Consider the following 13,537-nt stretch of genomic DNA (forward strand, 5'->3'; position numbering starts at 1 on the left):
TAGAACTTTGGCCAGTAGAGGAAGAGGTGGAAAGGCATAAACTGTCATTGTTGTCCAACTGAGTGCGTCCACTTTCCAGGCCTGTGGATGAAAGGTCCTTGAGCAGGATTTTGTCAATTGGTAATTTCTGTGGGTGGCAAAGAGATCTAGGTCTGGCCTTCCCCATGCTTGAATGATCATTGTGAAAACTTGAGGATGCAACTTCCATTCGTGTGGATCTGTCATATTTCTGCTCAGGTTGTCTGCCAGTGTGTTTTCCTTCCCTGGCAGGAATTGTGCTTGAAGTTGGGATTTGCAATTCCAGAGCAGTGTTCCAAAGGGACATGACTAGTCTGCACAGGGGATATGAATGAGTTCCTCCCTGTTTGTTTATGTACCACATCACTGTGGTGTTGTCTGTTCTTATCAATAGTTGTCCTGGATGCAGTAGGTCTTTGAAAGTCATAATAGCATTTATTACTGCTAGCATTTCCTTTTGATTGATTTGTAGGTGCTTTTCTTTTTGTGATCATTTGTCCTGAATGCACCGATCTGTCATGTGCGCCCCCCAGGTATAGTCCGAGGCGTCTGTTGTGATGACCTGATTTGCTTGAGGCTTGCAGAATGGGAGACCTATGTTTCTTTGGCATGCTTGAGCCCACCACAGAAATTCCTTTTGAAGACATGGAATCAGTGGTATGATTGCTTCCAAACTGTGGCTGTGTTGAGACCATAAGTTTTTTAGGTACCATTGAAGTTTCCTCATATGCAGCTTTGCACATGGGATTAGCAGGATGCAAGATGCCATGAATTCCAGAGCCTGCAGGATTTTCCTTGCAGTCAGCCTGGTGAAGGTTGCCAGTTTTCTGAAGTATTGAGTTAATTGCCCTTGTTTCTCTGGCGTGAGGTAAGCCATCTGGGTGTTTGTATCCAAGCTGGCACCCAGGAAAATTATTGTTTGAGAGGGTATTAGTCTTGACTTCTTTTTGTTGACTGTGTATCCCAAAGATTTAAACATTATTACAAATGCCAGGTGTTTCAGAAGAGTGTGTTTGCTGTCCGCTTGGATCAGGCAGTCGTCCAGATATGGGTATATTTGTATCCCTTGAAGTCTGCAGAAGGCAATTACTGATGCCAGGCATTTCGTGAACACTCTGCGTGTGGTAGATAAGCCAAAGGGCAATGCAGAGAATTGATAATGGGATGAACCTGCAAGAAATCTGAGGTATCTTCTGCAATCTTGTCTGATTGGGACATGCAGGTATGCCTCCTTGAGGTCCAATGTTACCAGCCAAGACTCCCTGCCCAGCATGGGAAGAAGCTGCTGTAATGTGAGCATCTTGAACTTTGGTACGAGTATGTGTTTAGGATGGATAGGTCCAAAATAGGTCTCCAATCTTTGCCCTTCCTTGGTACCAGGAATAGTCTGGAATAAGAACCTTGACCCTGTTCTTGTGCAGGTACCTCTTGAATAGCTTTCATGTCCATGAGATCTGAAATTTGTTTTTGTGCCTCTGCCCTTTGATTGTGTGGCAGGTTTGGCATGCCTCTCATTTGTGGAAGGGTCTGAAAGTGGAATCTGTAGCCTTTGTCTATAATGTCCAGGATCCATTTGTCTTTTGTGACAATATGCCAATTTTTTGAAAATAATGCCAGTTTTCCGCCTAAAGATGCTGCCATTTGAGCCTTGCTTGGCATGCAAAGGGTGAAGTAATTGGGTCTGCCTTCTGAATGGCTGTGAACTATCCTCACCCCCTCTTGGTGTAGGTGTTTGCCATTGTCTGCCTCTAAATGATCCTCGAGATTGCCCTCTACCTCTCGGGCGCCTGTATCTACCTCTTTGAGGTCTGTCCGTGGCTGGAAAGGACCAATTTTTTGAAGGCCAATTTCTACTGAAACGTGGCGGTTGTACCTGTAGGAAATCTTTCACTGTTTGCATTGATTTTGCCTTTTCCTCCATTTTCTTTAATACCTCCTCAGCTTTAACACCAAACAATACATCTTTTTGAAGAGGTGCATCTAGTAATTTAGCTTTGACATGATCTGGTAAGGTTTGCTCTTTGAGCCAAGCATGTCTACGTATGACTGATCCTGTAACAGCAGCTCTACAAGAGGCCTCTAAAGCATCAAAACCACATTGCAAGGTATAATTTACCCACTTGCTCTGCACTATGCAATAAATCCTGCAACTCCTTCAAGTCTGGTTGTTCAGGTTGTGACATTTTGCTTTTCAACTGAGATAACAAAAACTGTTGATACTTTAACATATGGAACTGACAGTTTAAAGCCCTCATGGTTAAAGTGGCCGAGGTGTATACCTTTTCCCCCCACCTTTCTAAAGCTCTGGAATCTCTCTCTGAAGGTAATGGATTTTTGGCAGTGGAGGCCTTAATTCCCTTGCGACCCTGTGAAATAATTTCTGGGTCAGCCGCATGGCTTTTGTATAGGAATTGGTGTGAATCAGGAACCCGGTAATACCCGTCAGGCTTGACTGGAGCTGGAAGTAAAGAATCTGGGTTAAGGCTGGCCTCTGAATACACATCATCTAGTATGTCTAAGACAGGAGGTATAGCCAGAGGCCTGTGCGGTGGGAGCAAAAGAAATCCCTGAGCCTTTTCTTGGAGTCTGAGTACTCTTGGCCTTCCCAGTGGAAGTGTTCCCTCAAGGTATGCAAGGTTTCCCCAAAAGAGTAATCCTCAGGGGGGGAGACAGAGGGAATGGACTCCTCTGCATCAGAATCTTCGAAAGGGGAGTAAGAATGTTCCTGGTCCTCAGAATGTTCTGAAGTAATAGAGGCCTGGTCCGAGGAAGGGTAGTCTTCCTCCACTCTGGGCCTTTTGTCCTAGGGGGGTTGAGAACTCCTGATAAGAGTAATCAAATCCTCAGCCATTTTGAGCATCTGCTTTTTAGGCATGGGGCCTTGAGAGGGTCCCTGTGGAGCTTGTCTTTTAGAATGCATAGCTGCTTTAGATTTAGTGTAAGCCTTAATGGAAAAAGAAGGAGAAGGCCTGAAGACACCTTGAGAGGTGGCAGGCCTGTCTGAACTCTGAGTTTCCCCGCCAAGAGTGACTTCGGTATCTGTAGTCAGGGTGAGGGCCAAAGAGCCTGCGACCTCGGGCACAGAAGACACCGCTAATGAAGTGTCATCGGTAGTCAGGGGCTGCGTAGGCACCTCGCTAAGAACTGGAGCACATGTAGTCAGCTTTAGCGTGGTGTCGGTAGAAGTCGCGGACCTCGTATGTCGGTCCTTATCTTTACGTCGTTTACTCAAAATTGGAGTCGGAGTATCCGACGTCATGTTGTAATTAAACTTTTTGCCAAAATAGTGTTGGGTGAACTCCGCCCGACGCTTAATAGTACGTCTGTTGAATGTAGCACAAAAACGACAGGCCAAGACGTTGTGGTCTGGGCCTAAGCAATGTATACAGAGGGAATGGAAATCCTTACGCGGTATTTGCTTCCCACATGAAATGCAATTATTAACTTTGTCTGACATCAGTCTGAGGCAAGAAAAGTTTCCCCAACGGGGTACTTAGCTTTCAAGAAGTCTTCGGTTGAGAAATATTCGTAATCTCAGGAGCTGGCCGACCGGCACTTGCGAACTGCTTCTGCTTCGGGCACCGCGCGGCAAGAAAGACTGAAGAAAATGGCGTCGGCTGGTTCTTTTATACCCGTCGCACTGACATCAGGGAAGAAGCGACAACAACCGACGCCAGACCTAGACTTTGGAATTCGGCCGACCGAGGACCCGCCTGACGGCAGGAGAACCCATCTGTTATGACTGCAGCTGTATGCACGATGAACATCAGGCAGCCAATGTCATTACATCAGTTTTTCTTGCCCTAAATGACAGGAGCCCCCAAATAGGGAGCTAAGCTATGGTGGGAAAAAAAACCACCAGTAAAAAGTAAATACCAATACCGCTGAAAGGGGTGAGTAATAGACATACAGAGGAGCGAGAGAGAGAGAGAGACAGAGACAAGGGTGCTGGAGGGAGGGAAACCAGGACTGCAACAGTGAATACACTCAAACATCTACATTTATGGTAAGTGTACACAGCTGCACTATATTCTTTGTGTTTCACTGTCGCAGTCATCACACTTGGGTTGATTCCCAAAGCTGAAGAAAGGGTGGAGGCAGTCAAGAAGAGTTGGGGCTGGCTAGTATGCCCTGCAGGACTGCTGTTGCAAAACCCGCCCTGGATTTGGAAAAGATAGGCAGGTGGTAATGCTTGGTGAAGATGTGTACAGAACTCCAGGTAGCAGCTTCCAGAATGTCCCTGATAGGGACTCCCCTGAGGAATGCTGTAGAGGTAGAAATTGCCCTAGTGGAATATGTTCTGACCCCTTGAAGGGTTGGTTTCCCATGGTGTCTGTAGCAGAAAAGGATACAGTGTGCTATCCATTTGGAAATTGTTTGTTTTGAAATGGTCTTGCCCTCTGCCCCTGGTGCAAAACTGACTAGTAACTGGTCAGATTTCCTGAAGGCCTTAGTCCTATCAAGGTAGAATCTGAGCTGTCTGTGCATGTCTAAGAAGTGTAGGACACTTTCCCCTTTATTTTTAGGATTGGGGAAGAAGGTTGGCAAATTGATAGATTGGTTGAGAGCCACACTGGATACCACTTTAGGCACAAATGAAGGGTTAGTCCTGAGGGAGACCCTGTCAGCATGAAAATTAATGAAGGGTTCCACAGGACTAACCCTTCATTGATACAACTTTAGGCACAAATGAAGGGTTAGTCCTGAGGGAGACCCTGTCAGCATGAAAATTAATGAAGGGTTCCACAGCCATAAGTGCTTGTAGCTCAGACACTCTTCTAGCTGAAATGATGGCCAGAAGCAAGGCTGTTTTCCAAGAGAGGAATTTTAATTCTGCTGACGCTGCAGGCTCAAAGGAGGGTAGCGTGAGCTTTTCCAGTACAAAGTTAAGGTCCCAAGCAAGGGTGGGTGCTCTCCTTGGTGGCCTTAAGTTGTTTGCCCCTCTCAGGTACTGTTTGATGAGAAGGTAAGAGAAGAGAGGCAGCTGAGTGTTGTAATGAGCCGAGATGGCAGAGGCATGGATCTTAATGGAGGAGAAGGATAGGCCTCTTTGGAGTAGATCTGCTAGGTAATCCAGGATTAGAGGTAAGGAGGGCAGTGCTGTGTTCTCTCCTTTAGATTGGATCCAGGAACAATACCTTTTCCACTTAGCATAGGATTTCCTTGTACTGGGTCTTCTGGCTTTCAAGAATGATGTCCAGCATCTGCTTGCTTAGGCTGGTCACTGGGGGAGAATTCAAGCAATAAGCCAGGCTGCAAGATTCAGGGTTTGCAGTTGCGGATGCAAGATCTGTCCCCCCTTCTGAGTGAGGAGGGTTGGGATCTGGGGTAGGTGCCGGGTTGGCACCAGTGACAGGCTGCACAGCAGTGTGTACCAGTGCTGGTGTGGTCAGTCCGGGGCGATCGGGATTGCCCTTGGTCCATCCTGTCTTGAGTAATATTTTTGGGAGAAGAGGCAGAGGGGGAAATGCTTAGATTTAGATGTTTTCCCACTGGAAGGATAGGGCATCCACTTTCCAGCCCCTGCTGTGAGGTGTCCTAGTGCAGAATTTGCTGAGCTGGTAATTGCAGAGGGCGGCAAAGAGGTCCACCTCTGGGGTCCCACATTTCTGGATTAGAAGGCTGAAGGTGCTGTGTTCTAATTGCCACTTGTGTGGGTCTAAGAGATTTCTGCTTGTCATCTGCCAGAGAGTTCTGTTTGCCTGGCAGGAATTGAGCTAGCAGATGAATATGCATGTCCAAAGCTGTGTTCCACAGGGCCATGGCTAGCCTGCAGAGTGGGTTCCCCCCTGCTTGTTGATGTACCACATAACTGTGGTGTAGTCTGTTTTTATAAGCAGGGGTCCTGGGGAAAGTAGGGATCTGAAAGCTGTCAGAGCATGCCGAACAGCTAGCATCTCTTTTTGGTTGATGTGCAGATGAATTTGACTTGGGCTCCAGTGGCCCTGAATGCACTTGTTGTCCAGGTGTGCCTCCCCCCCCAAGCACAGACTGATGCATCTGTGGTTAGGGTCTGGGCAGCATGGGGTTGAGTAAAGGGAAGTCCCTTGTTGTGGTTGCATGTTGCTGCCCACCAAAGAAACTCTGTCCTTAGACAAGGTATGACAGGTATGACGGTTTCCAGGTCCTGAGAATGTTGGCACCAAAGAATTTTTAAGTACCATTGAAGTTTCCTCATATGCAGTCTAGCATATGGAATTAGGAGGATGCAAGAGGCCATTAACCCTAGGGCCTGCAGGATTTTCCTTGCAGATAGCTGGGTTCTGGTGGACATTTGAGTGAAGTAGCCTGTCACATAGGCTTGTTTTTCTGGAGTAAAGAAAGCCATCTGGGATGCTGTGTCCAATCTTGCTCCCAGGAATACAATCTTTTGACTGGGGACTAGTTTTGATATCTTTTCATTGATAGTGTACCCCAGGGAGGTTAGAATGTTCTTTACAAACAGCTTTTCCTGTCTGCCTGAATCAGGCAATCGTCCAGTTATGGGTAAATATGAATGTTTCTCTGTTTGCAATAGGCAATGGCTGGAGCCAGGCGTTTTGTGACTACTCTGAGAGCAGTGGATAGGAAGTGCAGAGAACAGATAATTGGACAGCATAGGAAGAAACTGCTGAAGGGTGAGCATTTTGAATTTTGGTACCACCAGAAAGGTGTTTAGAATGGAAAGATATAGGATTGGGCACCAAGTGCCCTCTTTTCAGGGTACCAGGAAAAGTCTGGAATAGAACCCTTGACCTATCTGTTCTGCAGGAACAGGCTGAATTGCCCTTATGGAGAGCAGGGATTGAACTTGGTTTTGTGTCTCTGCCCACTGGTTTGGAGGAAGGTCTGGGAACCCTTTTGGGGCTGGCAGTGAGTGGAAGCAAAATTTGTACCCCTGGGATACAATGTTGTGGACCCATCAGTCTTTGGTGATGGAGGTCCAGTTTTTTGCATGATGGGCAAGTTTTCCTCCTAGGGGCACGAACTGTTGGGCAGAGGTGAGGAGTAGAGTTGAGAAGTCACTGTGAATTCTTTCTGTAAGGGGGTGGCTTAGCACTCCCTGTTTTTGAAGTGGAGACACTCCATTGCTTAGATCTCTGCATAGCCTGAGACTGTAGTCTGGGGGGGGGGTCTGTTACTCCTGGGTCTAGTTTGAGATGACCTTGAGGGGGATGGAAAGGACAAATGTTTCTCGGGACAATGCCTACTGAATCTAGGAGTCTGCACTTGCAAGAAATCATTGACTGTCTGCATAGATTTACCTTTTTCTTACATCTTTTTTAGAACCTCATCTGCTTTGGTGCCAAACAGATTGTCCTTGTTCAATGGAGCATCTAGTAATTTTGATTTGACATGGTCTGGCAAGGTCTGTTCCTTAAGCCAAGCATGCCTTCTCAGTACACAACCAGTGACTGCTGCCCTGCGAGATGCTTCTGGGGCATCAAAGCCACATTGCAAAGTATGCTTGTTGACTTGGCTTGTAGAATGCATAAGCTGTTGTAATTCTTTATTTTCTGCACAGTCTGTAAGGGTAGCTAATTTTTGCTTAAAAAGTTCCATAATATGTTGCTGGTATTTCACCATGTGAAACTGGCAGTCCAATGCCCTAATGGCGAGAGTTGCAAAGGTGTATATTTTTTACCCCATTTGTCTAAAGATCGGGAATCCCTGTCCGAAGGGATGGGATTCTTAGCTGTAGTTGCTTATATATCCTTAGTCCCCTGGGAAATTACCTCTGGATCAGCAGTAGGATTTCTGAAAAGGAATTTATGAGAGCCAGGTACTCTGTAATACCTGTGTGATTTCCTAGGAGCAGGAGGTAAAGTATCAGGAGTTAAACTGGATTCTATAAAGACATCATCCACAACATCCAGGACTGGGAGTATTGCTAATGGCCTATGTTTAGGCAAGTCTAGAAATTCTCTGAGTCTCTTTTTGGACTGAGGATAGTCTTGGCATTCCCAATGGAAATGCTCCCTTAAAGTATGTAAGGTTTCACCAAAAGAAAAATCCTCTGGAGGAGAAGCAGAGGGAATAGATTCCTCTGCATCTGAATCCTCATAAGCAGATAAGGGCATGTCCTCATAATCAGATACTTCAGAGTCGTCGGACTCTTGGTCCTTTAAAGCTGCTGGGGACAGATTTCTTTTTCTCTTAGCAGGGAAAGGCTGGCTTCTCCTACTAAACATAATAAGGTCTTCTGCCATTTTAAGCATCTGATGTTGTGGCAAGGAAAAAGGTACATGTTTTTGGGTCATCGGTTTTTTAGGCGTAGCACGTACTCTTGGCCTTAGAAACTCGGTAGTTTTAGACAGAACTGAAGAACGCGAAAGTTGTCGGTTTGTGTCGAATATCGGTAATGTGAAGAACTTCCTCAGAAGCCGGTGCCTGCTCAGCGGCTCCGGGCCCATCCGAGGTAGAGACATCCACAGGTTCCACTGAAGAAGAGTCTCGCGGCATACTGGACTCCGAGAATGGGACTTGGTAGTGGCCTGCGAATCCAGTGAAGCGGGCACAAGGGGCTGCGAAAGTGCCTCACTGAGTACCGGCGAACTGGCGACTAGCTTGACAGAAGCGTCGTCGGCAGCTTTGGACCCGTGCGGTCTGTCTCTGTCTTTATCCTTAAGTTTTTTCAGTAGATCGATAGTTGGGATGGCTTACCGACGCCATTTCAGAATACGGAGATTGAGAACGAAAGTATTTAGCAACAAAAAGAGCCCGATGACGAATAGTTCAGGCGCTGAACAAGGCACAAAACCGACAGTGGGGGACATTGTAGTCTGGGCCTAAACAGGTGACGCAGTAAGAATGGAAATCTCGGTTGGAAATCTCGATGTGGTATTTGCTTTCCACAGGCAAGACAATTGTTAACTTTTTTTGACATCGGTTAGAGCAAGAAAAAAGGATCTCCAATGGGGTACTTAGCTTTAGAAGACTTCAGGATAATTCAATTCAAAAACGAAAACTCAGGTAGTGGCCAACTGGCACTCGTACGAACTGCTTCTGCTATGGGCTCCTTGGCAAGAAAGACTGATGTAATGGCGTCGGCTGCATGTTTTTATACCCCTGACGTCAGTCTTGGAGTGACAGCAACCGATGCAGAAATACTAAGTCTCTGGTATTTGGGCCGACCGAGGGCTACCTGCAGGCAGATAACACTAAGTGTGATGACTGCAACAGTGAAACACGAAAGAACATCATATGTTTCTCATCAAAAATTCAGGCACTATTTCATATGTGCCATTCATCATATCCCTTGGATTTTTCCAAAATCCTAGCCTGGTTTAATACTCAGGAAAATTACCATAGCATGAACATGAGGGGCACATTTGTAAGTTTGTGTGACAGATTGCCCATCATTTACCTCAACTTTGTCAAAAAGTCAAATTTTAGAAGGGCAAGGCAGTGAGTTACAACACAAACTGAGTTAAAAATGTTTATTAATACATATTTTTTTATTATTGGAGCAAGATGGCCTGCCTTGACAAGCCTCCACCACTTGCATTGCAGTTTCGGTACTTTATGAAAATGGGTACCACTGGCTTACATTTATACTGTTTATCTGCAGAGAGGCCAATATGATGATATCGTTCAGATGAACAGGAAAACAGAAACACTTTAGTAGCTCATTATACTGTTTATTAAGGTATGGCAGTACAGTTGTGTTAGGAACATGCATGACTGTAGATGCTTGATTATATCACTGTTGCAGTCCTCACTTCTGGGATTCCTGTCTGTAAGCAGTTCAACGAATCTGCCTGACTTTCGGAGCTTTAGAGTCCCACGAAGTCCTGGCCAACTATTTGCCATCATTACAAAAGGACAATAATGGTAAGATGTGAATTGGTTGATACCATCTTCAGATCCTTCTTGCCCTAAAGTCAGTTTGAAGAACCTGGCACTAACACCTGGAGTGGACCAGATGGTAGCAGTCCTGTGTGCCCCAAGTCCCATTATCTCCCTCCCTAGGCAGCAGGTTCAGATAAAAGAGGGAGGAGGGCCTGATATGGAAGTGAGAAGGAAGGTGCAGACAACAAGGTCTTAGGGAGTCACTCCCAATGAAGGATGTAAAGAATGAGATGACAACTAGAAGAAAGATGAGATAAGAGGGACGGTAACTAGAGTTTGGCAGCAGTGAATATATTCAAACACGTACATTTATGCTAAGTTCCTAATAGGAAGATGACCAGAGTTATCCAACACACAGATGACTTGGTGCTCAATACTGCTACTACTCCTAAAGACACTGGTTAGAAAAGTACAGTTGTGGACACTTACCATAAATGTAAATGTTCGAGTGTATTCACTGTTGCAGTCATCACATTTGGGTTATCTGCTTGCTGTAGCCCTCAGTTGGCCTGATTATCAAAGTCTTGGGTCCTGCGTCGGTTGCTGTCTCATCTTCCATGACGTCAGGTAGTCAGGGGTATAAAGCATGCAGCCAACGCCATTATGTAAAGCAATTAAATATATATACATATATATATATATATATATACATATATATATATATATATATATATATATATATATATATATATATCTATATACATACATACATATATATACACATATAAATATATATACATATATATATATATATATATATACACATATACATATATACATATACACATATATATATACACATATATATATACATACATATATATATACATACATATATATATACATATACATATATACATATACATATATATATATATATATATATATATATACATATACATACATATATATACATACATATATATACATACATATATATACATACATATATATACATACATATATATACATACATATATATACATACATACATATATATACATACATACATACATATACATACATACATATATATACATACATATATATACATACATATATATACATACATATATATACATACATATATATACATACATATATATACATACATATATATACATATATACATACATATATATATATATATATATGCATAAAATCTGGCTCTCCTGCTGAGACAGCAGGGTAGGGGTCTGAGGTAGGTGCCATGGGCCAGCTGTGACACACTGCGCAAGAGGGGGTACCAGTGCTGGCGTGGCCAGTTTGGTGCAATCAGTATCATCTTTGGTTTGTCCTGTTTGATCTTTAGGAGCACTTTGGAGAGGAGAGGCAGAGGAAGAAAGGCATAAACTGATAGATTTTCCAGCTGAAGGACAGAGCATCCACTTTCCAAGCTTGTTTGTGGGGAGTGCTTGTGCAGAATTTGTCCAATTGGTAGTTCTGGGGGGCAGCAAACAGGTCTATATCCGGGATCCCCCATTTGTTGATCAACATGTTGAAAATCTTCGGTTCCAGTTTCCACTCCTGTGGGTCCATGAGATTTCTGCTTAGATAGTCTGCCAGTGTATTTAGTTTTCCTGGCAGGAATTGAGCCTGTAGATGCGCTTGGTAGCTCAAGGCTGTGTTCCACAGAGCCATGGCTAGTCTGCAGAGGGGGTAAGAATGGGTACCCCCCTGCTTGTTTATGTACCACATAACAGTGGTGTCCGTCTTTACCATTAATTGTCCTGGAAGAATGTGGTCCTTGAAGGCTGTCACAACATTCTGTACAGCTAACATTTTTTTTTGATTGATATGCAGGTGCATTTGACTTTGGTTCCATTTGCCCTGAATGCACTTCTCTGCCAGGTGAGCCCCCCATGCATAGTCTGATGCATCTATTGTTAGGGTTGGGGCGGCAGGGGGTAGAGTGAATGGTAGTCCCTTGTTTTGGTGGCAGGGCTCTGCCCACCAAAGGAATTCTAACCGTAGGCAAGGTATGATAGGAATCATTGTTTCTAGATCCTGAAAATGTTGACACCATAGGCTTTTTAGACCCCACTGTAGTTTCCTCATATGCAGTTTTGCATATGGAATTAGTAGACTGCATGAGACCATGAACCCCAAGGCTTGCAGTATTTGCCTTACAGATAGCAGGGTTTCTCTGGCCACTAGTTTGAAGTAAGTTGCTAAATGAATTTGTTTTTCTGGCGTGAGGAAAGCCATCTGGGAAGCTGTGTTCAAGCTTGCTCCCAGGAATATAATTTGTTGACCGGGTACCAGATGCGATTTCTTTTCATTTATGGTGTACCCCAGACAAGTTAACATCTTTTGTACAAATGCCAGATGATTCAGAAGCATGTCCTGGCTTTCTGCCTGAATTAGACAATCGTCCAGGTACGGGTATATTTGAATATTTCTTTGCCTGCAAAATTCAATGACTGGAGCTAGACACTTTGTGAATACCCTTGGCGCAGTAGATAAACCAAAGGGCAGTGCAGAGAACTGATAGTGCATGCAGCCTGCTTTGAAGCGTAGGTATTTTCTGCAAGATTCTCTGATTGGGATGTGCAGGTAAGCTTCCTTTAAATCCAGTGTTGCCAACCAGGCATCTTTGCCTATCATGGGAAGCAACTGGTGAAGAGTTAGCATCTTGAATTTTGGAATCACCAAAAAGGTGTTTAGGATAGACAGGTCCAGTTTAGGATGCCATGAGTTGTCTTTTCTGGGTACCAGAAAAAAAGTCTTGAGCTGAAACCTTGTCCCTTTTCCTCTTCTGGTACAGTCTGAATAGCCTTTAATCTTAAGAGACAGAGTACTTGCTTTTGAGCCTCTGCCCACTGATTTTGTGGTAGATCTGGTCAACTGTTTGGGGTTGGTAGCATGTGGAAGTGAATTCTGTATCTTTGGGAAACTGTTTAAAACCCATTTGTCCCGGGTAATGAGGTCCCACTTTTTTGCTTGCAGAGCAATCTTTCCCCCTAAAGGAGCAGTCAGTTGAGAAGTGCTTGGAAGTTTTAAAGATAAGTCATTGAGACAGCTTACCATAGGGGGGAGTCTTACTACTCCTCCCTGATTTGGAAGTGGGAGCCCACCACTGCTTAGTCCTGTGCTTACTCTGGGACTGAAGCCTGGGTGCTCTGCTGGTTCTGGGTTTGAACTGAGAAGGCCTGGAAGAGGCAGGAAAGGACCAATTTTTTGAGGGCCAATGCCTACTAAATCTAGGAGGCTGCACTTGTAAGAAATCTTTAACAGTTTGCATAGATTTAGCTTTTTCCTCAATCTTTTTAAGAACTTCTTCTGCTTTGTCGCCAAACAGGCGGTCTTGATTTAAGGGAGCATCCAGCAATTTAGTTTTAACATGATCTGGCAGATATTGCTCCTTAAGCCAAGCATGCCTTCTAAGTACAGACCCGGTGACAGCAGCCCTGCAAGATGCCTCTAGTGAATCAAAACCACACTGCAAAGTATGTTTTCCCACCTGTTCAGCAGAATGCATTAAATCCTGTAAATCCTTATTTTCAGCACAATCAGGAATCAACATCATTTTCTGTTTAAGCAATCCAACAATATGCTGCTGATACTTTAACATATGAAACTGGCAATTTAAGGTTCTGATGGCCAAGGTTGCACAGGTGTATACCTTCTTACCCCATCTATCCAGGGCCCTGGAATCTCTATCAGAGGGAGTAGGATTTTTGGCAGT

The sequence above is a fragment of the Protopterus annectens genome, chromosome 12.part0, assembly GCF_019279795.1.
Source record: "Protopterus annectens isolate FY-2018-M chromosome 12.part0, PAN1.0, whole genome shotgun sequence".
Taxonomy (NCBI): Eukaryota; Metazoa; Chordata; order Ceratodontiformes; family Protopteridae; genus Protopterus; species Protopterus annectens.